The sequence below is a fragment of the Scyliorhinus canicula genome, chromosome 2, assembly GCF_902713615.1.
Source record: "Scyliorhinus canicula chromosome 2, sScyCan1.1, whole genome shotgun sequence".
In the NCBI taxonomy this organism is placed as follows: Eukaryota; Metazoa; Chordata; class Chondrichthyes; order Carcharhiniformes; family Scyliorhinidae; genus Scyliorhinus; species Scyliorhinus canicula.
In genome coordinates this window covers 246,995,340-247,022,889 of record NC_052147.1, presented here as the reverse complement: position 1 = coordinate 247,022,889, position 27,550 = coordinate 246,995,340, and the positions used below count along the sequence as shown (strand labels likewise).

General features: G+C 45.1%; 1 protein-coding gene across 1 annotated transcript in view; it reads right to left on the bottom strand.

Annotated features, from left to right (window-relative positions):
• spopla (speckle type BTB/POZ protein like a) overlaps window positions 1-27,550 on the bottom strand; it is a 251,904-nt gene that overhangs the window by 69,388 nt on the left and 154,966 nt on the right. The window contains 1 exon segment of the mRNA XM_038789941.1: window positions 15,775-15,914. The gene's annotated coding sequence lies outside the window, so the exon portion shown is untranslated.

Genomic DNA, 27,550 nt, shown 5'->3' with positions numbered 1-27,550 from the left:
AGCCTTTGCTGTATCCTGTTTGCTTGCCTTTTAAAATGATCACGAGGCTATGCACCTTTATTTTTGAGAATTATTTTTAAACTTTCAGGCTGATTGGAAATTTTGCAATTTTGTCGAGTTTCCTCTGGAAACTCACCTCAATTTACATTGAGAGGGCACGAGCTTGGTTGCATGTACTGTGCAGAGGCCGGAAGGCTGCTTGTGCTTCAAGGATCATGGCCTCGATGAGGATTGATTCTCAGCAGAATGATACAATCCAGGAGCTTGTGATATCGGCCAAGAGCTTGCTTGGTCGTCGAGCGGCTAGCCAGGTTTTAGAATGGCAAGACTATTGTCTTTTGCCATTTTTGGGGATGCATTCTAATTCCATGGCTTTGCTACACAAACTTCATTATTGAAGTTCGATACAATAAAAGCATAATTGTAACTTCCCATTTAACATCTGCTACAGGTAGTTAAATAAATGCCCCTTCCTTTAAAGTATTGTATGCACGGCACACTTTATACAGTGTATGCGCTTTATGCAATATTCACGTTTCAAAATCTAGCAGCCGCTTACCTAAATAAATAAGCCCATAGTTATTTGTATAAGGCACAAAATGGGCTTTCGACTTAATTATATTGACTTCATCCAGTATAACACTGACGAGATTAATTACTAAAAAAAATTAAAACATTCAAAAACACTGGACACATCATCAGGGGCTAGTTTAGCTCACTGGGCTAAATCGCTTGCTTTTAAAGCAGAGCAGGCAGGCCAGCAGCACGGTTCGATTCCCGTACCAGCCTCCTCGGACAGGCGCCGGAATGTGGCGACTAGGGGCTTGTCACAGTAACTTAATTGAAGCCTACTCGTGACAATAAGCGATTTTCATTTTTTTCATTTCATAAAAGATATACATTTTACAATTGATTTTATATTTTTGTGCCTAGGTTGACCAAATAGAAAATGACAAAATTAATTCCAGCAAAGGCTGACAGTTGGGGGGGATAAAAGTACCACAGTGGAGTTGGTAGGTCAAATTTTAAGCAATAAAATTCAACACAAAAATAGTGTTTATGAACAAAAGGTAAATGTTTAAAAGATGGGTTTTATTCAAAACTCTGTCACCATCGCCTACTTTGTAAAAAATACCACATTAGTCTTTGGATTACAAAGTGAAAATGAGCACATAGTCTCTTTGGTTTTGCTTAAAAATAGGCTGGGAACAGACATTCTGAATGCAATCTCTTATGTATAGTTTCAAAGGCAATATGATGAAAGTCTCAACACATAAACCATTGAAGAAAAAATTCAACATAAAAATTTAATTTGCATGTAACTAAAAATACCAGCAGGAAAGATAGAGGAGTTGATGTATTCGTTAGAACATTTAGGAATACGTATTTAGGATTAGATGCCAGTTCAGTAGATATATTTAACATTTAGTAATCAATTTTTTTTTTAAGACCAATCTTCTACACCAAAAATCATGGGGCTGACTTTTGCATGGGTAATGTTCGAGGGGTTGACATGCGTGATTGATCTGGATACATCTCTGGCATATCCAATATTTATTGCCCATCTCCAATTGTCCTTCTTGAACTGCTGCAGTCCATGTGGGGTAGGTAAAGCCACAGTGCAGGTTATGTTGGGAGTTCCAGGCTTTTGACTCAGTGAACTGCAACATATTGCCAAATCAGGGTTGGGTGTGGCTTAGAAGGCAACTTTCATATGATGGTGTTCCACACATTTGCTGCCTTTGAACTTTTAAATGTTAGAGATCAGGGGTTTGGAAGGTGTTGCTAAAGAAGCCTTGCCAAGTTCAGCTGCGCATCTTTTAGATGGTAGTGGCACAGTACGCACAGCGCCAAGGGCCAGGGCTCAATTCCGGCCTTGAATGACTGCGTAGAGTTTACACATTCTTCCCGTGTCTGCATGGGTTTCCTCCAGGGGGGTCCAGTTTCCTCCCACAATCCAAAGATGTGCAGGTTAGGTGGATTGGCCATGATCAATGCGTGGGATTACGGGGATGGGGGGGGGGGGGGGGGGGCTAGGCACAGTGCTCTTTCTGAGGATCTCCTCGCATTCTTCTACTTTCTAGAGAATATAGGCCTAAACTGCTTAATCTCTCTTCACAAGACAAACCCCTCATCTCTGAAGTCAATCTCGTAAACTTCCTCTGAACTGCCTCTAATGCAACTACATCCCTCCTTAAATAAAGGGACCAAAACTGCACACAGTACTCCAGGTGCAGTCTCAACAATGCTTTGTACAATTGCAAACTACTTTTAAACTCTATTCATTTAGCTATAATGGCCAAAACTCCATTTGCCTTCCTTATTACCTGTACCTGCATACTAGTTTTCTGCAATTGATGCACAAGGACACCCAGATCCCTCTGCACCAAAGCACTCTGAAGTTTCTATTATAGATAATAAGTTGCCTTTCCATTTTTCCAACCAAAATGGACAACCGGACACACATCCACGTTAAACTCCATCTGCCAAATTTTGGACCACTCACCTGTTTATATCCATTTGTAAATTACTTATTTCCTCATTGCAACTTACTATTCCATCTATTTTAGTGCTATCTGCAAATTTGGCTTGTACCTTCTACCCTGCAAATAACTCTAGCAAATTAGTCAAATATGATTTACCTTCATAACACCATGCTGACGCTGATGGATTGCATTTTGACTTTTTAAATGTCCTGTTGTGACTTCCTTATTAATGGATTCTAAAAATTTCCCATCAACAGATGGCAGATAGGATGCCAATCAAGCCAAGATGATGTCAAGCTTTTTGGAGTGTTGTTGGTGCTGCAACATCCATAAAATGTGAAGAAAATTCCATCACATTCCTGACTTGTGAAATCAGGAAATTAGTCACTCATCACAGAATACCCAGCCTCTGACTTGCTTTACAGCCACAGCATTTATGGGGCTAATCTAGTTATTTTTCTGGTCAGTGGTGACATCCCTAGATATTGATAGTGGGGCATTCAACGATGGTTATGGTATTGAATGTTATGGGGAGATGGTTATACTCTCGCTTGTTAAAGATGATCATTACTTTTCACTTGTGGCATGAATATAACGCAACAGTTAGAAGGCCAAGCCTGAATATTGTCCAGGTCTTGCTGATTATGAATACAGACTGCTTTAGTATCTGAGGAGTTGCAAATGGAACTTAAAATTCAGCAATCACCAGCGAAAACACCCATTTCTGATCTTATTTTGGAGAGAAGGGAATTGATGAAGCAGCCGAAGTTGGTTTAGTCCTGAAGAACCCCTGCAGGACAAGCTGGAGTAGATAACATGGCTAATCGAAGGAGGCCCCAAAATAAAATTTCTAACAAATACAGGGAATGGGAAAAAGCATGCAATGCAGAGTCATCAAGTAAAATATATCAGTGCTGAGGTTTCACTATATCTTATCTAGAAAGTCTAAATCTAATTGATATTGCAGCTTTGACTCTAGAGTCACCAGAGTGATAGAGATATGGTACACATATCAGAGGACGGGCAGGAGAACTATTCTTGGTCACAATTGCATGCTATTAGGTTACTTGTCACACTGCTGGCTTTGATGAAATTTCTTCCTCTCTCGTCTCCCAAATTAGGGAAAGCGTACAGACATAACATCACTAGTTGAACAAACATGTACACACAAATCCAATGCATAGAAAGTTGTTCTGGTGTTGTACCCTACATGGGTTCGTTCAGAATCCAGTGATTGCAAACTCAGTTTCTTACCACAATGGGTTATGCATTGAGGTTTATTCTAATTTGATACCGGTGACATAAGCAAGAAATATTTATTTCACACTCACTTCATGGTATGCACTGAGGATATTTCACAGAGAAAATTATTTGAGGCAATCAAAACTCAATTCACATGCCTGTTTAATACATCCAATTAGTAGATTATAGTGTAAGAAAACTCTTTTAAATCCTTGTCTGATCCAGTTTCCTTTTAATGCCTGTCCTGCTAGCTGTTTTTAAAACTGCAGACATTTGATTTTGAACTGAAACCCCCACCCCGCTGCAAGCTGCTATTTGAACTGGACCGGGCACACCCTTTATTCAGTGTGCTTTGTGGCATTGCTCTTTATGTCATTTTGATGGACTTGGCTGGCAGCAAATCCCCTCTTCTGCAATGCCAGGAAATTTTATTGTTTTTGATCGAGATTGGTAAAGATTTTGCAGAAGCAGGTTGAATTTGTGCTTTCAGTTTTGTTCTGAGCAGGAGCTGGGCAGAAGTCTGTTAAATATCACTCCTAGAAAGGCTGGAACTTCTCTCTGATATATTGGCTGGAGTGAGCAGGTCTAAACACCATCAGTCCTGTGGAGCTTTAATTCTTGTCATAAATACCGCAAGCATTCTCTATCCAGCCAGGCCTGTGCAGGTTTAACTCCGGATTTAAATGCTGCAAGTATTCTCTACCCAGAAAGTTTAAACCTCTGTGAGCAAGGCAGGGAAAAACCCAGGCTGCTATCTCTCCTGAAAGTGCAGGCCCTTTTCTCTCTCTCTATACCACAGCTGGAAACCGTGCACAAAGACCAGACAAGTGGCTGAAGGGCAGAGTGGATGGTGAACGTGCTGTAAACTCTCAGGAAGAGAATTCTAGTACTATTTCAGAGCCAATCTGGTGGAGGCTTGTACAAGTGAAGGTGACTCTCCAGAGGAATCCCTGCAGCCCCCGAGGTCCAATTGAGGGCAGGTTCGAAAAGATCCAAACCAACCGATGATTTCAAGATTGGAGACTACAAAGACTATCACCTCCACAGTAAAAATTCATCTCAGCCCTTTTAATCCCTGTTATTTTTAACCTTTCCTTCCCACCCATCGTGTATTTGTCTTGTGTGTCTGGGTGGAGGGTGGGACGGGGTTTGAGAAAGAGTCAGATTATTAGACCACTGTTCTGTTATTTCCATTAACTGTTTATCACTTCTTTTATTGTACGTAACAGTTTTTCAATGTTTTACTTGCAAATATGGTGCCTATAAGGCATTGGAGCAGTCAAAGGTCAAAGATCTCAGGAAAACATACAAATTATTGGTTAATTCACTTATGTTGGGGCACAGGGGCCAGTGGGGCTGATATTTACCGCACACTAGCACAGGGTGTCATAATAATAGCCTATGACAGAATGTGTACCAGGTGGTTTATTTTGCCACCTTAAGTTCAGAAATGCATATGATAAGTGAATGAACCAGCAATATATAGAACATAAAAACAGAATGTGCTGAAAAAAACTCAGTTAGATCTGAAGCACGGTAGCACAAGTGGCACTGTGGCTTCAAAGCGCCAGGGTCCCAGGTTCGATTCCCTCTTGGCTCACTGTCTATGCAGAGTCTGCACGTCCCGTCTCCCCGCGTCTGCGTGGGTTTCCTCTGGGTGCTCCGGTTTCCTCCCACAGTCCAAAGACGTGAGGGTTAGGTGGATTGGCCATGATAAATTGCCCTCAGTGACCAAAAAAAAGGTTAAGAGGGGTTATTGGATACGGAGATAGGGTGGAAGTGAGGGCTTAAGTGGTCGTTGCAGACTTGATGCACCAAATGGCCTCCTTCTGCATTGTGTGTTCTTGTTCTATGAAAACACCTCCCGAGGGAGGAACATAATTCACGTTTTGAGTCTAATATGACTCTTCTTTGGGACTGATTAACAAGTTCGCAGCCAACACGAAAATTGGTGATGTGGTAAATAGCGAGGAAAGCCTTCGATTACAGGATGATGTAGACGTGGTCAGCTCGGCAGAACAGTGGCTAATTGAATTTATCCCTGAAAAGTGCAGGGTGATGAATTTGGGAGGATTAACAAGTCAATGGATGGCAGGATGCTAGGAAGTACAGAGGACCAGACGGACCTTGGGATGCATGTCCATAGGTCCCTGAAGGCAGCAGGACAGGTAGGTAAGGTGGTTAAGATGGCAAATGGGATATTTGCCTTTACTGGCTGAGAGTTAGAATACAAGAGCAGGGCAGTTATGATGGGAGCTGTATAGAATCATAGAATTTACAATGCAGAAGGAGGCCATTCGGCCCTTCGAGTCTGCACCGGCCCTTGGAAAGAGCACCCCACCCAAGCCCTCGCCTCCACCCAGTAACCCCACCTAACCTTTTTGGACACCAAGGGCAATTTAGCATTGTCAATCCACCTAACCTGCACATCTTTGGACTGTGTGTGGAAACCGGAGCACACGGAGGAAACCCACGGAGCCATGGGGAGAACGTGCAGACTCCGCACAGACAGTGACCCAAGCCGGGAATCGAACCTGGGACGTTGGAGCTGTGAAACAACTGTACTAACCACTGTGTTACCGTGCCACCCTCGTTAGGCCACAGCCAGAGTACTGTGTGCAGTTCTGGTTGCCACATTCTAGGGAGGATGTGATTGCACTAGAGAGAGTGCAGATGAGATTCACCAGGATGTTGCCTGGACTGGAGCGCTTCAGCTACGAAGAGAGGCTGGCCAAGCAGGAGTTGCTTTCCAGATAGCAGAGAAGGCTTGGGGGAGGAGGGGCAACCTGGAACTCACTGCCTGAAAGGATGATAGAGGCACGAACGAGCTCTCAGAACATTTAACAAGGATTTAGATGAGCACTTGAAACACCATAGCATACAAGGTTACAAACCAATTGCTGGAAATGGAATTAGAATATAGGTGCTTGATGGCCGGTGCAGATACGATAGGCCGAAGGGCCTCTTTTTGTGCTGTAAAACTTTACAACTCCAGCTGAAGTAAATGTGGGTTCCTCGGAATCAGAGACAGGAGAAATTATCTTGGGGAATAATGAAATAGCAGATGCCTTGAACAAATATTTTGCATTTATCTCCACAGTAGAGTTCCATATCAGAAATAGGTTTTGGTGAGCCACATTTGGAATAGTTTGTGCAGTTTTGATCTTCACACTGAAGAAAATATATACTTGCACTGGAGACAGTACAGTAATGATTCACTAAGTTGGTCCGAGGGATGAGGTGGTTTTCCTTTGCAGAGAGGCTGACTAAATTGACTTATTTCCTATGGAGTTTAGAAGAATAAGGAGCGATTTCATTGCACCTGACAAAACTGTCAGCTTTTGAAAGATTGTTTCTGCAGACTGGCGAGTCCAAAACACGGGGTCATAGTCTCAGAATAATAAATCAATCATTTAGGACTGAGATGAGGAGAAATTACTCCACTCAAAAGGATTATGGATCTTTGGAATTCTCTACTCCATAGGGTTGTGGATTCTCCATCATTGAATATACTTAAGACTGGGATAGAGATTTTGGTGTGTCAGCGATATGGGGAGTCAACAGGAAAATAAGAGTTGAAGCTCAAGATCAGCAATGTTCATACTGAATGGTGGAGTAGGCTTAATAAGCCACATGGTCTATTCCTGCTCCTATTTCTTGTGTTGTGTTGCTCTAAGGCAGTGCAGGTAGAAGCATTCTGCCGCTTTCCTTGCCTTGCATAAGTTGTCCATGTCTCCCTACTGTAAAGGAGGGTTATGAGATCACAAGCCTTGTATAAGCAAAGCTCTGTATTTTTGGTTTGTTTACTGGTGGTTCATACTCAAATTTGACATGACACCTGCAGAATTTGCAATCCTGGTGCTGATTTCAGCATCATGGGACAAGTCATTGATAATTGCTGATCCAAGGTATGGAAAGATATCCACAACGCCAAGAATAAGGTTTTCAATGTTGATGGACACCCACTCATTTGAGTCCCGAAAATATACAACAGCATGGAGAAAAATATTCCAAAAACAGTTGGCATCAGTACACAACTCTGCTTTGCCCCACTGTTAATTTTCAAAGCCTCTGAGTCTCCGATGATACACAATTGCAATTCACATTTTCTCATGGAAAGAGGAAATGACACCCAGGAGACCAAATGTACCGTCTATTTTCTGCAAGATGTTAAAGCGTCCGCCTCTGCTGACAAGGTTGAAGGTCTTGGTGAAGTCTATGACAGAGGTTGCCACGACACACTGGTCTGCCCAGAAGGCTCCAAAAGCGTGCCACAAAATAAGATTCAAATTGAACAAATATTAATGAAAATAAAGTAAATCTAATCTTTGTTTCAAGCTTCCTGGTCGGCATCCCTAAGTAATAATGAACCTTGGGCCTCCAACGCATGAGCCAGCTGGGAATGGGCTGCACATGCACGGTTCGGATTTTTTCTTTTCACCAATCAGGTGCATGACCTAACCGATGTAAAAAAATCAGAACCACTGTTATGGGCCAGGGTTTAGAGAATCCCAAAGTGTATCACCTGACCCACAACTTTTAATAGATTGTGGTATGGGGAGCACACGGCTCACTCTATAGGTATGGTACAGCAGAAAAAGTGTTTTTAAAAAAAAACAAAACAATGTTTATTCTATGAACTCAAGTTAACCTTTTTAAAACAAACAGTGAATATCTTAGCAACCAGTAAATCAAATACACCCCCCCAAAGAAAACAACATTAAGTAATCTGTATGCTGTCCTTTTAACATCCCAAAAGACTTAACAAACCTTCAAACAGGAGCACATTAGATTTATATTCAATACTGAGACCTTTTTACAATTCTGAGTTCACCCAAATGATCCATAGATAGTCTTTTGATGGCAGAGATCACAGTAGTGCAGCTCACTTAACTTCAGGTTCAGCTCACTGAAAAAACAGACACACCCAAGCTTTCTCAAACTGAAACTAAAAAAGATGTAGAGCTCATCTCCACCCACACCCTGACATCACTCCAGTAACATGAGCAGCCTCATTTCTTAAAGGTACATTTCTTAAACACCCATTTCTTAAAGGATACTCTCACATGACACCATGCATGTGCAGCCCTTTCCTGGCTGACATATACCAGGTTTATTGGCAATTGGAGGTGTCGACCGTGGACATGGAGTTAGACAAAGGCCCTGTGGACCTGCGCAAAAAGCAACATTACAAAAAGGGTGCAAAGACGAGGGATCAAAGGAACACAGGAATTAGGAGAAATAGGCAATTCAGCCCTTCGAGCTGCTCTGCCATTCAATCAGATCATCGCTGATCTTTCCTGGTCTCAAATCCACCTCCCTACCTGCTCCCTATATCCCTTTACGCCACTTCTTAAAAAATCAGAAATATATCTATCTCCTTCCTGAAACCATTTAATGATTCTGAGTCCACCGCACTACTCCACAAATTCACCACCCAATGCGAATAGTTCCTCCACATCACAGTTCTAAATCTACTGCCTCGCAACCTATATCTATGACCTCCTGTTATAGAGGGAGACGGGGAGAGATTGAACAAAATAAAACAGGAGAGTGGACATTGAGAAGCAAATAAAAAGTTCCCAGTAATGGGAACAAGACGGAGATAATAAACAGGAACCAATGAAGTTAAGAAAAGGAAAAGCAGGGTCCAATATTATATTTGGTATGCAAATAGTGATAAGACTTTCATTGTAAACTTCCTAAACCAATGGAAACTGTATTAAATGGGACTTGACTTGCATTCAGGAGGCTTTATGATAAGAGACTTTTGCGAGACGGCAGTTCAATTGGAGAAAATAGTAACTGTGCCTCAAAATTGTATGGTATAAAGGTGTGACATGATGGAAAAAAGGTTGGGAATCACTGGTCTTTGAAGGCAATGTAGAGCTGTATGCGCTGTTCGTGGCACTTCTCTTATAACTGACAATGTGAGAAAATCATGTCTACTGTCAATCTTCTAGCACTGAATCTCAGGATAGAAGTGATCCCAGGGTCAGCAATCAGGTCACAGCAACACAAGCAAAGACCTTCCCCATAATACTTAACAAGGAGTCGCCTCGGTTATTGTTGCAGTCATTGTAATCTCCTTCGTTTTTGTTCACAGTGGCTATTTTTGCAGCAGGCATGTCTGGAGGCAAAGATCTTTCCTTCCACCAGAGAATGGTTGAGGCACAAATCTTTCCTTCCAGTCAGAGACAGGCTGCTGTAAAGTCAGTGATAAAAGATACCTACAATTGCAACCTTGAATGTGAACTGAACTCTGCTACCCACAAAACTAATGTCTATTGAAAAATAAAGAGTTAATGTTAAAATCTTTTCGCAAAGTTACGAGATGGCTAACAAAGTTGTAAAATTTTCTTACTTCGCAATGGGCTGACTGACTACTTTTATAAAACATTAGCACCGGAGAGTTGTACTGCAACTAGTGCAAACACAAACTGCTGACAGACTATTTTATGGCAACTATTTATCACAGTTTGGTTTTATTACAGTTGCAACAGCATGGGATCAGAAACTCTAGCTACATTGCCACTCTAATATTGATCTGAACTTGAAATCAATTTCAATCAAGAGTCTCAAAGTTTCTGGATAAGGCCTGATGCCGGTTTTTGCATAAGCTCTGCTTCAAAATATCTTCCACACTTAATGCTCAATATCAAAATTGACGGCACTATTAATGCAGTGCAAAAGCTGGAAACAACAAGGAAATCATAACCTAGCTGTTCAACTCAATAAATACCCGGATTTCAAACTGAATGCAGCTGAACGGTTGAACCTGAGGACCCAGCTTGAAAGCTAATACTTTGTTTCAATCTCATAGATTGCTAATACATTTCTCCAACGTATATGACAATAGGCAAAGAGTTTCACTCCTTTAGTCTGGGCTCAGTGCCAGCCCACGTTCCATAGATGAAAGGTCAACATTATAATACAAGATCTTTCTCACATTACAAGCTAGAACTCTCCATAACAGTTCACAACACTTGGCAGAGGATTATATTAGCATGTTTCTTTTATACAATAGCATTGCGTTCACATTTTAAATGTTGATTTGGGACACTGGATATTTAAAAAATGCAACATAGGTAATAAAAACAAACAGGTGGTAATCTTAACCAGTGAACGCATTAAACAAACTGATCACGGCACATAGAATACAAATTAAATCCAAACTCCAATGCAAACAACTAAGTAAACAGGGTAAACCAAAAATCAATGTTAATGTTGTTCTTGGTCTGTTTCCAGTCGATTTTAAACATCCTGTTACCAAAACTGCTTGCGCAAATACAAACACAAAGCAGTAAGAATTAGGTTTTATTAGTTGAATTTTGTATGAATTTTATTACTTCACCACTCGTTTCATTTTGGATTTTGCCATTGAATCAACCTCATTTCAATATTAGGGACAAATATGAAACTCAATTCGGTAGGAAAATAGTAATGGCCAGTGACTCAGCCAAATTCAGGATTATTCAAATGGTATCACAAATAATTCATAATGCATGACAGAGCGAGATTTCACTATACACAAGTCTTTTAATACTACACTTATAGTTAAACCATTGTCATTAATCTTAACAGCTGTGATTCAGTAGTATCTCACTTCTGAGCCAGAAGGTGTGGGTTCAAACCCAAGAGATTCGAGCATATATTCTAGGCTGACACCCAGTGCTGCACTGTGAAAGGTACCACCTTCAGACTGTGAAAGGTACCACCTTCCAAATGATATGTTAAACTGAGAATCTGTGTGGCCTCTCAAGTGGATGGCATCATTTTGAAAATAATTTCTGGCAAATCCCATCACTATGTTCATTATCACATTCCTGCATGTGGGACCTTGCTGCATGCAAACTGACTGATAAATTTCCTACAATACACAGAAACTATACAAGAAAATAAACTTAACTGGCTGCAAAGTGCTTTGAGGTACACTACGGTTGGAAAAGGCGTTATATAACCCTAGTCTTTATTAATTAGGCTTCCAATACAAAGTATACATTAGATTCTTCTTTGGGGAGCACGGTAGCATTGTGGATAGCACAATCGCTTCACAGCTCCAGGGTCCCAGGTTCGATTCCGGCTTGGGTCACTGTCTGTGCGGAGTCTGCACATCCTCCCCGTGTGTGCGTGGGTTTCCTCCGGCTGCTCCGGTTTCCTCCCACAGTCCAAAGATGTGCAGGTTAGGTGGATTGGCCGTGCTAAATTACCCTTAGTGTTGGGTGGGGTTACTGGGTTATGGGGATAGGGTGGAGTTGTTGACCTTGGGTAGGGTGCTCTTTCCAAGAGCCGGTGCAGACTCGATGGGCTGAATGGCCTCCTTCTGCACTGTAAATTCTATGATCTTTGATTCACCTGGTAATTATTCCATTTGGCTTCCTCCACCTAACCAAACTGAAAGGAAAACACAGTATCTGTCTTTTTTAAATAATTATTTCTCTTCTTCTATACCCGAGGTCCCTCGTCTTCAGCCAATTTGATTCAGTCCATGTGATGTCAATAAACAGCTGAGCGCACTGGACATAGCAACTGCAGTGCTGAAGACTTGCTCCAAGCCTAACTGTTCCACAGTACAGCTACAACTCAGGCATCTATTCCATTTTACTCTGAATTATCGTCAACAGGTGTCATCAACAGTGCTATCAAGCAGCACTTACTGACTAATAACCTGCTCAAATGCAGAGTCAGGTTTTCCCAGAACAACTCAGCACAGCTTAGTCTCTGGTCATTGCTATTTTGTTCCTGAATGGAGTTTCATATTTGGCCCTAATACTGCAATCGAGGTTGAATCAATGACAAAATCTCATTTCAGCAAAAAAAATGGACAAAATAATTGAATTCCAAACGTGGAGAAAGCAAGTGCCTTTAACATCAAGGCTGCATTTGACTCAGTAGAACATTAAGGAACCCCAGCAAAATATAAGTCAATGGCAATCAATGGCAAAACTCTACATTCTTAAGAGCCAAAGGAAGATGGTTGTAGTTATCATAGCCAATCATCTCATTGCCAGGACATCACAGCAAGTGTTCCTCAGGTCAGTGTCCTAGGGCCAACCATCTTTGATGACTGCATAGTGTACAGTTCCCTTCATCTCAGATACTGAAGCAGTCCATACCCACATGCAACATGACCTGAACAATATTCAATATCGGGCTGATAAGTGGGAAGTAACATTCACACCCTTAAATGCCAGGCAATGACCATCTCCAACAAGAGAGAATCTAATAATCGACCCTTGATATTCAAAGGCAATACCATCGCTGTATCCCCAACTATCGACATCCTGGAGGTTAGCATTGATCAGAAACTGGACAAGCCAGATAAATACTGTGGCTATATCAGCATTCAGATGCTGGGAATTCTGTGGCAAGTAACTAAATTCCTATATTCCGATGGTGCCACTTTCCAAAATGGTGCTTCGAAAATGTGTTCCTGCTTCCTCAACCGTGATATCCCACCTACAGGTGTTGACAGGGCACCCAATAGTGTGTGGTCCATCTCCCGCGCCACTACCCTCGCCCCTCCTTCCCAGAACAAGGACAGAGTCCCCTCGTTCTCACATTTCATTCCACCAGCCTCCATATGCAAAGCATAAACCTCCGCCATTTTTACCAACTCCAGCATGATGCCACCACCTAACACATCCTCCCTTCACTCCCTCTGTCAGCATTCCGCAGAGACCGTTCCCTCTGAGATAATCTAGTCCACTCCTCCACTATACCCAGTTACTCTCCCATCACCCATGGCACCGTCCCGTGCAATCGCACAAGGTGTAACACCTGCCCCTTTACTTCTTCCATGGTTAACATCCCAGGCCCAAAACACTCATTCCAGGTTAAGCAGCGTTTCACTTGCATCTCTTCCAATTTGGTCTATTTGCTGCTCCCAACGTGGTCTCCTCTATATTGGGGAGACAAAACGTAGACTGGGTGATCACTTTGCTGAGCATCTTCGGTCTGTGCGCAATTAGGAACCTGGCCTTTTGATGCTTGCCATTTTAACAAAAGACCTTGCTCCCATGCCCACATGTCCGTCTTTTGCCTGCTGCAATGTTCCAGTGAAGCTCAACGCAAACTGGAGGAACAACATCTCATCTGGTTAGGCACGCTACAGCCTTCCGATCTCAACATCAAATTCAACTTCAGATGATTAGCTCTACCCCACCTCGACCCATTTGTTTTCATCCTATTTCATTTTAACTGTCTTTTACCATTTCTTTCTTTCTTTATATATTTAAACCACCCCCCCCCCCCCATCTTATCCACCTTTCCTTACCCTTTCTCCACTTTGCTTCCCCCTCCCCCACATCTACATCTGTCACAGTTCACCCACTGATGTTAGTTTCTCCGCTATTTGGCCATTCACATCTTTTGTCCTCTCTGGGGGCTGCCATTAGCACTCTTTCCTCTTGGTTTCTGTGGCCATTAGCACCCAGTTTCCCTGGGTTTCTGTGGCTATGACTCATCTTTCATTCTCACTCCACAGTGTAAATATTTCCCACTTTCTCTGTCTGTTAGCTTTGACAAAGAGTCATTGGACTCGAAACGTGATCTCTTTTCTCTCCCTACAAATGCTGCCAGACCTGCTGAAATTTTCCAGCATTTTCTTTTTCGTTTCAAATTCCAGCATCCGCAGTCATTTGCTTTTAACGAACTTCCCGATTTCCGAAAGCCTGTACAGCACTGCAATGCACAAGCCAGGAGTATGATGGAATACTCTCCATTTGCCTGGATCAGTGCAACTCCAACACCATTGAAGAAGCTCAACAAAGCAACTGGCTTGATTGGCATCCTGTTAACCATCCTCAATATTCACTCCCTCCGCCACCAATTGCAGGATGCACTTCACCACAGTTTTTTCAACAATGCCTTCCATACCACCTGGAAGTACAAAGGCAGCAGATGCATGGGAACACCATCATCTGCAAGTCCCCCTCCAAGTTTTGGCCATTCTAACTTGGAACCACATCACTATTCTTCACGGTCACGGAGCCAAAATCCCAGAATTTCTTCCCTAACAGCACTGCAAGTATACCAACACCATAAGGATTGTAATAATTTAATAAGGCAGCACCCAACTAACTTCTCTGTGGGTTATAAATGCCCACATCACATGAATAAATTTAAAAAAGGTCTCGCCCTCATACCATTTCCAAATTTTTGGCTGAAATGTATTTCGATCCCAGACTAGATCCCAACAGTGACTAGGATATTGGATCGGAACCCCAAAATTTCAGTTATTTATCAGACTGTGTGAAAAGAATGATTCATTCCAGGAGCGATTGCTTAAAGAAATAGGGCTTTAGTATTTTTAAAACAAAATGTTATTATCACTAAACGTTTTAACTTCATACCTGAAAAGAACGGCTTATCATTATACCATAAACACTATTACTGATTTCCAAATTAACAACAGGAAAAGAAACATACAACCCTCAATCTATGTTAAAATCAGCATGGCATAGCGTAATGCTTTATAAAACAGATTTGGCTTCTGTGAGAATCCCTTCAAACTCTGGCTGAAAGTCTTCAAAAAGCTGGTTCATCTGGTGTGTTTCAGCTTCTTCCTTGTCACCAGAAAGGACTGCTCTGTTTTAAATAGTCTTAATCTTGTGCTAACCACCCTACTGTGAGAGAATTGTGGAAGCAGTGTCAGACAAATTAGGCTTCATCTCTTCATCCTCCAAAGCTTCTCAAAAACATGACCCTCTGCATTCTTTGGCTCCACCCAACAATGACATCATCTCCCCAAGTCGATAAAACAAATTACCTCGGCAGACTGAAAGTACATTAACTTCCTGGGGACTTTCCCCACTCAATCCACAGTACATTAGCCCAGACTGAAAAAATACATTCCTTTGGCTAATTTCACCATCCGGCTCCTAGAGGCTTCCAGGCCTTTACAAAACAAAATTATTTTTATAAACATGATGACTGCAGTCAAACACACTATAACCCCAGGCTTTTAACCCTTAAATTATCCCAATATTTAGAAGCCAATATTCCTAAATTCCTCTGTCACAAATGGCGAGGAGCTACTTCCTACCAGTCCTCTGCCAGTTTTGTTTGATGATCAGACATTTGGAGATAACCAATTCTGGGGAAGACTTGCTCTTTTTGGCTCTTCTTTCCTCTGCTCAGCATCTCCCCAGGTGGCACAGATAAGTTGCGAAACTGCACAGTGAACTGCAAACGAGTGAGGGAGCTAGGTTAAAATTTATAGTTAAAACAGAATTTAAGGAAAACAAATGGATAAATTGAACATGAACTGAGAAGAAACAGCATCAAACCTTCTGAGATAGAGTTTTAATAATGCATGAACTAATCAAGCATCCAAGTATCTGAATACATAAATCAATTGAACAATAACACTGAACAATGCTCAGGCAATTGCATACTCTGCTTCAACAATCTCATTGGCCAATGCTGATCAGATGACAGTTACAATTGTGTGACATTTACCAGAAATCTTATTGGCTAGTGATTATGTGATCATTCCATTTGTCTCTCACATCCTCATTTACTATAATTAATTCTGTCACCAGCCTGGCTGTTGTGATCAGATAGTCATTCATTTTGTGAGTGTGTGGGATCTTGGCATTTGCAAACAGCAAGCACCCATGCTTTTTTTGATTTCATTTGCTTTGGGTTTCAGGCGCTGGTTTAGCACAGGGCTAAATCGCTGGCTTTGTAAACAGACCAAGGCAGGCCAGCAGCACGGTTCAATTCCCGTACCAGCCTCCCCGAACAGGCGCCGGAATATGACGACTAGGGGCTTTTCACAGTAACTTCATTTGAAGACTACTTGTGACAATAAGCGATTTTCACTTCATTTCAAGTTTCGAGGTGTTTCGAGTCATATGCAAGTGAATGTATAAATGTAGTTTTGTTCCCTTTTGAAGGATCTCGAGCAATACTTGTAATTAAAGGTTACGTGAAATTCAACAGGCATATACTTGGTCCCTGATAATCACATGACGTTTTCTGTGATAACCAATTCTCTTTGGTATCAGGCCCCCTGGTACTGTGCTTACATCATCAGAACAATCTCATTAGCCATGCTCATTGATTCCTGATAACCGCTGTATATGTCAGTCACATCCTAGAGTAATTTTAACTGATTTATTTTGCGTTAAAAATAAAAGTTCCATTCAAATATATCCGAGTAAATATAACTTATTCAGGGTTTCAATGTTTTCGTCCTCTTCTAAAATTAATAGTAGAGGAATGCTCAATAGAATATGTATAAAAACATAAAAGGAACTAACACTCTTTATTTTTAAATTGCCAGTGACCACCACTATGGGAAATCAATTATTTTAAATAAGAATGTACCCTCGATCTTTTAGTTTTTAAAAATGTATTTCAGTTCTGCCCTAATTCAATTCAAATAAAAGTGAATTGAGAAGATCCTATTCACAAGAATGAAAAAGAGCTCTCTGTAAGCACGATTCCACAAACACCAAAAACAATACAAGAAGAGTTAATAGTGCAGCATTTACTTGTCCATTAAAAAGTACAATCTAGACTTCTGGTTGTGGCTATGCGGAGCGAAGTTGCACGTTCGGCAGCTCCCGCTAGGAATGGACTTTTGGGCTCTTTTTAGGGCCCCCAACAGAACTTTTTCGACGTCTCCCGGTGTGGGAAGGAGTCAGCAACATTTCCCCAGCGGTGTATGGCCTGGACCAGGAGTGGGGCAGAAGCCAAAGCAGAAGCGAGGGAAGAAGCACAAGATGGCGGCTGGTGGAGACCAGGCGGCATGGATGCAGTGGGCGCAGGAGCTGCTGGAGTCAAAGAAAGCTTCAATTGGTAAGCTGCTGGAAACTCAGACGGCCCAGGGGGTGCCGATCCGAGAGGTCCGACAAAAGGTCTCCGAAAACGAGGACGAGATCTTAGGCCTCTCGGTGAAGGTGGAGGCGCACCATAACAAATGGCAGGAGCGGTTCGAGGAGATGGAGAACCGTCCGAGGCGGAAAAATCTGCGGATCCTGGGCCTCCCGGAGGGTCTGGAGGGGTCGGACGTGGGGGCCTATGTGGTCACCATGCTAAATTCGCTGGTGGGAGCTGGGTCCTTCCAGGGGCCCCTGGAGCTGGAGGGGGCCCACAGAGTACTCGCGAGAAGGCCCAAGCCTAATGAGCCGCCGCGGGCGGTGCTGGTGCGGTTCCACCGGTTTGCCACCGGGAGTGTGTGCTCAGGTGGGCTAAGAAGGAGCGGAGCAGCAGGTGGGAGAACGCGGAGGTACGGATCTACCAGGACTGGAGTGCGGCGGTGGCAAAGAGGGGGGCCGGGTACAACCGGACGAAGGTGGTGCTAAACAGGAAGGGAGTTGAAGTTCGGCATGCTGCAGCCGGCGCGTCTGTGGGTCACCTACAAGGACCGACACTTTTACTATGAGCCCCTGGAGGAGGCGTGGGCCTTCGTACAGGCCGAAAAATTGGACTCAAACTGAGGGTTGGGTACGGGGGTTTGCGTGTAGCTGCGTTACACTTTGAGGGGGGAGTTCTCTGTTTATTGTTGGTTCTTTGTTGCTGTTTGGGTGGGTGGGGCACTGTTTTTGCTTGGGTCTGTCGGATGGGCTCGGGGAGGGGGGGCGGACTGGCAATGTGGGGGGCCGATGGCGCGAAGGGGGGGATGGGGCCCCGCGAGTGGACCGGGCCGGTAAAGGGAGCGGCGTCAGAGGAGGCGGAGTCGAGTAGGTCGAAAGCGCGGGCTTCTTCCCACGCTGAGGGCTGAAGGGGGCGGGGCCGGAGCTGGGAAGCGCGTGCTTTTTCCCGCGCTGAGAGCGGTAGGGGGAGGAGGAGAACCTGCTGGTGGGCAATGGGGAGGAGGGGAAGCCCCACGCTGGGAGGGGTCGAAGGAGTGGCGGGAGTGGCCGGGGTCAGCAGGAGTCAGCTGACTTACGGGAGTGCAATGGAGGGAGCAATGCAGCTAGTGGGGGGTCCTAGCTGGGAGGGTGGGGGGGTAACCAGGTTGCTGCTGTAATGGCCAAGAGGGAGCTAGAGCAGGTTGGGGAGGTCGGGATGGGGGTTTGCCGCCGTGGGGAATGGGCCGAGCGAGAGGCGCGGGCATGTGGCGGGCTGAGGAAGGGTAATGGCTAGTCGGCGGGGGAGGGGGTAGGTAGTCCCCTGATCCGGCTGATAACCTGGAATGTAAGGAGACTGAATGGGCCGGTCAAACCGGCCCGCGTGTATACGCACCTGAAAGGGCTGAAAGTGGATGTGGTCATGCTTCAGGAGATGCACCTGAAGGTGGCGGATCAAGTTAGATTGCGGAAGGGATGGGTAGGCCAGGTGTTTCATTCGGGGCTGGATGCAAAAAAATCGGGGGGGGGGGCGATCCTCGTGGGAAAGAGGGTGTCGTTCGAGGCGTCGAACGTTGTGGCAGACAGTGGCGGGAGGTATGTGATGGTAAGTGGCAGGCTGCAGGGGGAACGGTTGGTGTGGGTCAATGTATATGCCCCGAATTGGGACGATGCCAGACTTGGAGACGGGGGGCCTGATAATGAGGGGGGGGGGGGGGGTTGACCCATGGAAGTTTGCAAGACCGAGGGCCAGGGAATTTTCATTCTTCTCCCATGTGCATAAGGCCTATTCCTGGATTGATTTTTTTGTTATGAGTAGGGCGCTGATTGCGAGAGTGGAGGATACTGAGTACTCGGCGATAGCCATTTCTGATCATGCCCCGCATTGGGTGGACCTCGAGCTGGGGGAGGAGGGGAGGAGAGAGACCAGCACCCGCTTTGGCAATTAGAGGTGGGTTTGCTGGCGGACGAGGAGGTGTGTGGGAGTGCGGGTCCAAGGTTGTATTGAGAGGTACCTGGAGGCCAATGACAATGGGGAGGTCCGAGTGGGGACGGTCTGGGAGGCGCTGAAGGCGGTGGTTAGGGGAGAGTTGATCTCTATCCGGGCCCACAGGGAGAGGAGAGAGCAGAGAAGAGGGAGAGGTTGGTGGGGGAGATGGTGAGGGTGGACAGGAGGTACACGGAGGCTCCGGAGGAAGGATTGCTTAGGGAGCGGCATAGTCTCCAGGCCGAATTCAACCTATTGACCACCAGGAAGGCGGAAGTTCAGTGGAGGAAGGCACAGGGGGCGGTGTATGAATATGGGGAAAAGGCGAGCCGGATGCTGGCGCACCAGCTTCGGAAGCGAGATGCGGCTAGGGAGATGGGTGGAGTTAAGGACAGGGGAGGGAATGTGGTGCGAAGTGGGGTAGGCATCAATGGGGTCTTCAGGGACTTCTATGAGGAACTGTATCGGTCCGAACCCCCACTGGAGGGGGGGAATGGGGTGTTTTATGGGCCGGCTGAGATTCCCACGGGTGGAGGAGGGACAGGTGGAGGGACTGGAGGCGCCGGTTGGGCTGGAGGAGTTGGTCAAAGGGATAGGGAGCATGCAGCCGGGGAAAGCGCCGGGGCCGGAAGGGTTCCTGGTCGAATTCTATAAGACATATGCAGACCTGCTGGGCCCTCTGTTGGTTAGGACCTTCAACGAGGCAAGGGAAGGAGGGGCTTTGCCTCCGACGATGTCTCGGGCGCTGATTTCCTTGATCCTTAAGCGGGACAAGGATCTCCTGCAGTGTGGGTCATACAGGCCGATCTCACTCTTAAATGTAGACGCCAAGTTGTTAGCTAAGATTTTAGCCATGAGGATAGAGGACTGTGTGCCGCAGGTTACACACGAGGATCAAACGGGGTTCGTGAAAGGGAGGCAGTTGAATACTAACATACGGAGGCTATTGAATGTTATAATGATGCCGGCGGTGGAAGGGGAGGCGGAGATGGTGGTGGCGATGGACACGGAGAAGGTCTTCGATAGGGTAGAGTGGGGGTATTTGTGGGAAGTGCTGAAAAGGTTCGGGTTCGGGAAGGGGTTTGTCAGGTGGGTGAAGCTGCTATACGAAGCCCCGGTGACGAGTGTGGCCACGAATAGGAGGAGGTCGGAGTATTTTCAGCTATACTGAGGGACGAGGCAGGGGTGTCCCCTGTCCCCCCTGCTTTTTGCGCTAGCAATTGAACCCCTGGCCATGGCGTTGAGGGAGTCGAGGAACTGGGGGGGGCTGGTGCGAGGAACACAGAGTGTCGCTCTATGCGGATGACCTGTTGTATGTGGCGGACCCGGTGGGGGGGATGCCGGAGGTAATGAGGATTCTCAGGGAGTTTGGGGATTTCTCAGGGTACAAGCTCAACATGGGGAAGAGCGAGCTGTTCGTTGTTCACACAGGGGACCAGGAAGGGGGGGGGGGGGATTGGTAAGCTCTCATTAAAAAGGGCGGAGAGGAGCTTTAGGTACTTAGGGGTCCTGGTGGCCAGGAGCTGGGGGGCCTTGCACAAGCTTAACCTCATGAGGCTGGTGGAGTAAATGGAGGAGGAGTTTAAGAGGCTACTTTCATGATTTGGGGGCAATGGAGGCGGCACAGGGGGGAGGTGGGGGCTTTGGTAAGGTCCCCAATACGGGGGAACGACCGGTTTGTCCCAGGGTGAATTGACGGCGGGTTCCTGAATTGGCACAGGGTAGGTATTAGGAAGATGGTGGACCTGTTTGTGGACAGGAAGTTCGCGAGCCTGGGTGAGTTCGAGGAGAAGTTCGGGCTCCCCCGGGGGAACGCCTTCAGATATATGCAGGTAAGGGCGTTTGTCAGGCGGCAAGTGGCGGAGTTCCCACTGTTGCCGCCGCGCGGGGTCCAGGACAGCGTGCTCTCGGGGGTGTGGGTTGGAGAGGGGAGGATCTCGGCAACATACCAAGTGATGCAGGAGGAGGACGAGGCCTCGGTGGAGGAGCTTAAGGGTAAATGGGAGGAGGAGCTGGTTTTTTGGGAGTGAGGGCAGGTGTGTTAAGTGCTCAGGGAGCCCAGCAAACCATGCCCATATGTTCTGGGCATGCCCAGCGCTGGAGGAATTTTAGAAGGGCGTAGCAAGGACGGTGTCGAGGGTGGTAGGATCCAGGGTCAAACCAGGCTGGGGGCTCGCAATATTTGGGGTTGCAGAGGAGCCGGGAGTGCAGGAGGCGAAAGAGGCCGGTATCCTGGCCTTTGCGTCCCTGGTAGCCCGGCAGAGGATTCTTCTTCAATGGAAGAATGCGCGGCCCCCGGGCGTGGAGGCCTGGATCAATGAGATGGCGGGGTTCATTAAATTGGAGGGGGTGAAATTTGCCCTAAGGGGATCGGTGCTGGGGTTTTTCAGGAGGTGCCAACCATTCCTAGATTTCCTGGCAGAGCAGTAGGAAAAGGCCAACAGCAGCCGCAACCTGGGGGGGGGGGGGGGGGGGGGGGTCCTCTTTTCTTTTTGTATTTTGTCATTGAAAATTTGAATAAAAATTATTTTATTTTTTTAAAGTACAATCTATAAATATATCTGGAAAGATTTTTCTTTCTATCAACTAGTTGGATAAAAAGAATGCCAATCGGTTCCTCACTCACGAAAAGAAAATCATTAAGCACAGATCCTGGATTACCCTACACATGCTCAACAGTGTCCCCCAAAATACAGGCACTCTGTATTCATGTTGCACTGTTCGTTCTGTTTTGCGCCATGGTAAAGCAATATACATGCACACAGTGAAGTGAGCTATACAGTTTCATGCTATGGACTTCATTCTACAACAAAAGTTGTGCAACTACCTTGTGGTGATCCTCAGATTAAATCACCACCAGTCAGCTCTCCCCCTCAAAGGAGAAAGCAGCCTGTGGCCATCTGGGACTATAGCAACTTTACTTCCTTTGCATTTCAAAATAACAAAAGTGGATTAATTGGAAAAATGAAATTGTTCTATGTAGATCCCAGAATTCCCATCCAATACAGATGTATCAGCAAATTGCATATTATGATATGTGCCCCTCTGCAACTGGATCCTCGACTTCTTGACCCATAGACCACAGCCAGTAAAGATAAACAACACCTCCTCCATGATAGTCGCCAATACCAGGGCCCTGCAAGCCTACATACTTAGCACCTGACTATACTCCCTATACACACACGACTGTGGGGCAAAATTTGGCTCCAACTCCATCTACAAGTTTGCTGATGACACGACTGTCGTGGGTCGAATCTCGAACAATGAGTCAGAATACAGGAGGGAGATAGAGAACTTCATGGAGTGGCATAAGAACAACAATCTCTCCCTCAATGCCAGCAAAATTAAAGAGCTGGTCATGGACTTCAGGAAGTAAAGTATCGTACACACCCCTGTCTGCATCAATGGTGGAGTGGTTGACAGCTTCAAATTGCTAGGTGTGCACATCACCAACAATCTGTCCTGGTCCACCCACATTGATGCTACGACAAGAGAGCAAAACAGCGTTGATACTTCCTCAGGAAACTAAGGAAATTCAGTATGTCCACATCGACTCTTACCAGAAAGCATCCTATCTGGCTGCATCACAGCCTGGTATGGCAACTGCTCTTCCCAAGACCGATCTGGCTGCATCACAGCCTGGTATGGCAACTGCTCTTCCCAAGACCGATCTGGCTGCATCACAGCCTGGTATGGCAACTGCTCTGCCCAAGACTGTAAGAAACTACAAAAGTCATGAACACAGCCCAGTCCATCACACAAACTCGCCTTCCATCCATTGACTCTGACTACACCTCCCACTGCCTTGGGAAAGTGGGTAGCATCGGGCAGGAGATCTAGAAGTTTGAGAACACCCACTGACAGGTTCAAAAACAGCTGCTTAGCACAGGGCTAAAATAGCTGGCTTTTAAAGCAGACCAAGGCAGGACAGCAGCACGTTCAATTCCCGTATGATGTGACCATCAATTCACTCGAGACACGATTGGAAGTAAACTGTGGTTTTAATAGACTTACAACTGAGCCTGCCTGCGACCAGAAGAACTGAGGGCAGGCTCGCAAAGCTGCATCACTTTATACTTCCGGTAGTGGGAGGGGCCATGGGCAGAGCCGAGGGTGGAGCCCTGTACAAGCTCCTCATCTCCCCCTGTGGGCAGAGCCGCGCAACGGCTCACAGACAGAGCCCACAGGGACACAATACTATACAGTGTGCATTACATGAAGTACATTCACCACACCGTACCAGCCTCCCCGAAGAGGCGCCGGTATGTGGCTAGTAGGGGCTTTTCACAGTAACTTCATTTGAAGCCTACTTGTGACAATAAGCGATCTTCAATTCATTTACCAGATTCCTGAATGGCCCTCTTATGGACTGAACTGATCTCTTCACACATCTTCTCAACTAAGTTGTATTGCACTTCGTATGCTCACCCATTACCTGAGCCTATGTATTTACATTGTGTATTTATACATGTCCTATGTTTTGTTTTCCTATGCATGGAACGATCTGTCTGGACTGTACGCAGAACAATAACTCACTGTACTGCGGTACACGTGACAATCTACTATACACATTCAGATCTTTGAGCTTCAAATGCTTTCTACAACTAAATCGCAATTTTAAAAAATTGAAACAATTCCAACAAGGAATGCTTTGTCCAGGTCAATATTTAACCAGAATCTGCATTTATAAGAGAGGCAGACTTAGAAGGATATGGAGGACAAGTGGTTTCGCCATTCACCACCAGATCGAGCTGGACCATATTAAGAACTATCAGATTACGTAACGAAAACTGCTCAGTATTCCAGGATCATCCTGGAATACAAATATAACCCCGGATTTATTTTCTCTTCCAAGAACCATCTTCAAAAATCCATCTCGCTTGTCCCTTCCACCCTGACTTCCAGAAGTGTAAGGAACTTATGAACTTCTTTGTCATCAAGATCGAGCACCCATTAAAATGTCACTGCCATGTCCCTCCCTTCGACGAGCCCACCAGGCCAGAGTTCCTTTCAGCCTCCCACCCCCAACATGCCCGACCCTCCCTACTCCAGTTGTCCTAACCCGGAACAATCACCTTTCTCCAACCTTTCCTCGAATTGCTCTTCACCGCCTCACTGAGCTAATTTTGTCCGAGACCAACCTCCTGCTTCTTGTACCCTATTCCCACTAAACTGCTCACCACCAATCCCCCCTCTTGGTCACCATGTTAACCTCATTGTTAACAATTCTCTCTTCAGGTATTATTCCATTCTCCATTAAACGTCATGTTAACCTCATTGTTAACAATTCTCTCTTCAGGTATTATTCCATTCTCCATTAAACGTCATCACCCTTTTCTCAAAGAAATAACCCTCGACTCCAATCTCCATGCAACATCTAAAACGTCCATTTCTGCTCGCAAATCTTAAATGTTTTGTAATCAGCCCCCATCCACCCTACTTGCCCAAATCAATGCCCACCTTTCCAAGACATCAGTGTTTGAATCCCTCTAATCAAAGAACAAAGAAAAGTACAGCACAGGAACAGGCCCTTCAGCCCTCCAGGCTGCGTCGACCATGCTGCCCGTCTAAACTAAAATCTTCCACAGTTCCTGGGTCCATATCCCTCTATTCCCATCCTATTCATGTATTTGTCAAGATGCCCCTTAAATGTCACTAACGTCCCTGCTTCCACCACCTCCTTCGGCAGCGAGTTCCAGGCACCCACTACCCTCTGTGTAAAAACAACTTGCTTCGTGCATCTCCTCTAAACCTTGCCCCTTGCACATTAAACCTATGCCGCCTAGTAATTGACCCCTCTACTCTGGGAAAAAGCCTCTGACTATCCACTCTGTCTGTGCCCCTCATAATTTTGTAGACCTCTACCAGGTCGCCCCTCAACCTCCTTCATTCCAGTGAGAACAAACCAAGTTTATTCAATGGCTCCTCGTAGCTAATGCCCTCCATACAGACAACATCCTGGTAAATCTCTTCTGCACCCTCTCTAAAGCCTCCACATCCTTCTGGTAGTGTGGCGACCAGAATTGAACACTATACTCCAAGTGTGGCCTAACTAAGGTTCGATACAGCTGCAACATGACTTGCCAATTCTTATACTCAATGCCCCGGCCAATGAAGGCAAGCATGCCGTATGCCTTCTTGACTACCTTCTCCACCCGTGTTGCCCCTTTCAGCGACCTGTGGACCTGTACACCTAGATCTCTCTGACTGTCAATACTCTTTAGGGTTCTACCATTCACTGTATATTCCCTACCTATATTAGACCTTCCAAAATGCATTACCTCACATTTGTCCGGATTAAACTCCATCTGCCACCTCTCCAAACGATCTAAATCCTGCTGTATCCTCTGACAGTCCTCATCACTATCCGCAATTCCACCAACCTTTGTGTCGTCTGCAAACTTACGAATCAGACCAGTTACATTTTCCTCCAAATCATTTATATATACTACGAACAGCAAAGGTCCCAGCATTGATCCCTGTGGAACACCACTAGTCACAGCCCTCCAATCAGAAAATCACCCTGCCATTGCTGCTCTCTGCCTTCTATGACCTAGCCAGTTCTGTATCCATCTTGCCAGCTCACCCCTGATCCCGGGTGACTTCATCTTTTGTACCAGTCTGCCATGAGGGACCTTGTCAAAGGCCTTACTGAAGTCCATATAGACAACATCCACTGCCCTACCTGCATAAATCATCTTTGTGACAGTTAGTGAGACATGACCTACCCTTCACAAAACCGTGCTGCCTCTCGCTAATAATGTTTGTCACTATATCTCTATTGACCTCCCTTAACATAATTTGCCAATTCGTTTGAGACAACACAGCTTTCATGCCCTCACAATTGCCCTTTATAAGGATGAAAACTATCTCAGTCCAACTCCTCTCTCCTCAAACTAAATTCAAAATTCAACCATATTATGATCACTGTTACCCAAGGGTGCCTTCACTTTGAGATCGTTAATTGCTCCCAGTGCTTGCACAATACTAGGTTTAACATAGTTTGCTCTCTAGTTGGCTCCAGAACATGCTATTCCAAGAAACTACCTTGAAAACATTCAACAAACTCCTCACCTTGGCTACTTTGACCCATCTGACTTCCCAGTCTATATATAAATTAAAATCTTGCATGGTCTTTGCCGTAGTCTTTTTAACAAGCTCCAATTATTTCTTCCTTTATGCTCCACCCTTAGAGATAGTACTCAGTCCAAGGAAGAACTATACAATTGGCTAAGAAATCAAAGGATTGGGAGCAGTTTAGAATTCAGCGAAGAAGGTCCAAGGGATTGATTAAGAAAAAATGGAGTATGAGAGTAAGCTTGCAGGGACATAAAAACTATCTGTAAAGTTTCTATAGGTATGTGAAGAGAGAAATATTGGTGAAGACAAATGTAGGTCCCTTACAGTCAGAAACAGGTAAATGTATAATAGGGGTCAAAGAAATGGATGAGGAACTAAACACATACTTTGGTTCTGTCTTCACAAATGAGGACACAAATCAGATACCAGAAATGTTGGGGGAAATCGCAGGATTTAGAGAGAGGGAGGAATTGAAGGAGATCAATATTAGTAGGGAAATTGATGGAATTGAAGGCCGATTAAAAACCTCCGGGCCTGATAATCTAAAAGACCATAAGACACAAGAGTAGAATTAGACCACTTGGCCCATTGGGTCTGCACCGCCATTCAATTATGCCTGATATTTTTCTCATCCCCATTCTCCTGCCTTCTCCCCATAACCCCTTATTAATCAAGAACCTAACTATCTGTCTTCAAGACACAGTGATTTGGCCTCCACAGCCTTCTGCGGCAAAGAGTTCCACAGATTCACCACCCTCTGGCAGAAGAAATTCCTCCTCATCTCTGTTTTAGAGGATCATACCTTTAGTCTGAGATGGTGTCCTCTGGTTCTAGTTTTTCCTACAAGTGGAAACATCCTCTCCACATCCACTCTATCCAGCAGTATCCTGTAAGTTTCAATAAGATCACCCTCATCCTTTTAAACTCCGAGTGCAGACTCCCTCAGTCCTGCA